Consider the following 2,816-nt stretch of genomic DNA (forward strand, 5'->3'; position numbering starts at 1 on the left):
GTGTTTGTAAGGTAGTACTCATAATTTAAAAGCAGTTCTCAAATCAGTTTTGGATTATGTTTTTTACTGGATCATCTTTGCTTTTTCTACACAGTGCAAATATTTTTCCCACCAATCAATTAAGTGTAGATAGTTAATATCACCTCTTGTACTGTGCTATCACATTCAGTACCTTCCTGTTTACAGCTGACACAGACTAGAAAAAGAATGGTCTTTCTCACTTTTAACCTAGTGAATTCAGCACTTGGACCTGGAAAAGGAGTGGCAAGCTTACCCACAACTTCCAAAGTAATCAGACTCCCCCTGTGGCAACACCAGTGGTGGTTCAGTGTTCCCCAGACAATGAGAATTACACTTCTTACACATGAATTGAGATGGGCATTGGGGGAGATATGGGAGCAGTCTTATACACGAAGAATACAAATTTGCTCTATTTTTACTGGACATCTAGCTGCTTTTCCCAATAATAAGTGCTCCTGGTATGTTTACTCTTTGATCAAATTTCAGAGATATGAAATTGTTATGCTTGTCCCTTCACTTAATCATGCCAATACATTTTCTAAATGTGTCCAATATATAAAAGTATATTATAAATTGAATCACTCTAATCTAGAAAAAAACTGTATTTGGTTTTTCATTTTTTAAATCAGCTTTATTTACATTGCAAATATACAATTTAGTTACTTAATATTTTATTTGATTCCATTTGAAGTCTCATAGCTTGCCATATACAACATTATCTCTTTTTGAAACTGCTATGTAAGAACACTATAAAATACAAACTATAACCTATATAATTCTCTTTCTATATTCTGATTCAAACCTTAAAACAACATTGATATAGGCCCAATCTGGATAGGTCGGCTGGTTAGAGCATCATCAAAATACACACAGCATGCTGGTTGATGCCCCATCATGCATGCACACAAGAAGCTCCCAAGGAATGCCACACCAAGTGGACCGCCTAACTGGTTGCTCTCTCTCTCTCTCTCTCTCTCTTTCATCAATAAAAATAAATTAACAAACAATAGCATTGATTTAAAATGGGAAGTTAGTTAATGGGCATACATCAATTTTTTTAATGAAGAATGGTAAAAAGAGCTACCTATGTAAGTAAATTAAGAGTAGCAAAAAGCCTGTGAATTTTGAAACTTTTATCAAAAAGCTCTTTTGTAAATTGCCAGTTATAAAATCAGTCACAACAATGCAAAGCACAACATGGAGAATATAGTCAAGAATATTCTAAAAAATATGCATGGTGTCAGATGGGCCCCAGATCCATGGGGGTGGTCACCTCTCAAGGCAAACAGAGGTCCAAAACAATATTGAATGTGAACAGTAAAGAAAAACAATTTTTAAAGTTGTTTTCAAAATAAGTTCTCTGAATAATAAATTAATAAATAATCATTGTCACAATAATAAATTATCATTGTCACATATTTTCTAAGGCCAATTTATTATGTCCAAAATCATTCTCATTGTCTAACATTAAAACCTGCATTCAAATACTCAATGTACAAATCAAACCAGAAGCAAAAGCATTATAATGCTTAATACAGTCATTTAGAATATATAGTTTGTCCTGACTGGTGTGGCTCACCTAGTTGGACATTATTCTGTAAAGGAAAATGTCACTGGTTTGATTCCCAGTCAGGGCACCTGCCTGTGTTGTTGCAGGATTGGTCAGGGATCCAGCATAGGACAGGAAACCAATTGTTGTTTCCCTTTCTTTCTCCCTCTCTTCCTCCTTCTCTAAAATTAAATAAGTTGAATCTTTAAAAATAAATGAAATAAAATAGAAAGGTTTAGACTTTTGTTTTATTCTCCCATGCTAATGCAGTCATAGATTTGTAGTTTTCTTAAAAGTCTTGTGCATCTCACGAACATACAGGGATCTCTCTCTCATATTCTGATACCCTTGGTGGTTGCTGGTTGGCTTCTTGCACATGCACCCCTGCATTTTCAACTTGGCTTCTAATGTGATCACACCTCCTTTTTTTCATGAATTATCATTCCCAGACTTTTGAAAAGTTTATTAATATCCATAATATCAGCTTCCAGTTGCCTAAGAGAAGATTCTTTCATGAATAAGGTGAAGGTCATCCTGTATAATACCCCCACCCTGCACCTGACCTTGAGGGTGAGTTTGGCTTTTCTGGAACACAAGATTCCTTTCTTTTGAGCTCTCCTCAGGAGTTCCACCAGATGCTCTGGCACAGGATCCCCACTCACGCAAAACACTCTTTCCCTTTCTCAGCTGCTCGCCTTTGGAGAGTTGATCAGTGATGTTGTGAATTTAGCCACTGAGAAGTAACCTGTATTTTTCCTTTCACGCTGTTCAGAGAATGGTAAGAGGAGATATGGACTGTTTCATGGACTTACTTGTTTCTTTGGCCAGTTGTTTAGAATATTATCAGCTCTGCTGCAGCTCTTACCTCAAATGAGGTGATTCTTGAGGTGTTCCACATTGATTCAGAGTCCTTAATTTTTTCACACACTGTTGTATGATCTTTGGGTGTTGGATATGCTTGGACAGCTTGGTGGGGTGACCAAGAAATCCTGGATGGCAGGATGTGGTTGATTGCTTATTCACTAAAGTCATCAGATGTTGGAGGGCTGTGCAGTTTACTTAGCTGTCACCTCCCCCTCTAACTGTGAGACAACATTTTTGTTTTTACAAATACAAATTAATTTTATGCAATTTCCATAAAATTTCTTTTATCATAGAATTTTTTGAAGATTTTCAAAAAATATCCATGGACTGGACTGTCCCAGAGAAATAATACAAATTCTTGGGTGTGGACAATTGGCACAAC

The 2,816-nt window shown here is 36.2% G+C and overlaps 1 pseudogene; it reads right to left on the bottom strand.

The window, feature by feature from the left end:
* Window positions 1–1,877: 1,877 nt before the first annotated feature.
* LOC114513874 lies at window positions 1,878–2,602 on the bottom strand (annotated as a pseudogene).
* Window positions 2,603–2,816: the final 214 nt, after the last annotated feature.

Source organism: Phyllostomus discolor, chromosome 2 (genome assembly GCF_004126475.2).
Source record: "Phyllostomus discolor isolate MPI-MPIP mPhyDis1 chromosome 2, mPhyDis1.pri.v3, whole genome shotgun sequence".
Lineage (NCBI taxonomy): Eukaryota > Metazoa > Chordata > Mammalia > Chiroptera > Phyllostomidae > Phyllostomus > Phyllostomus discolor.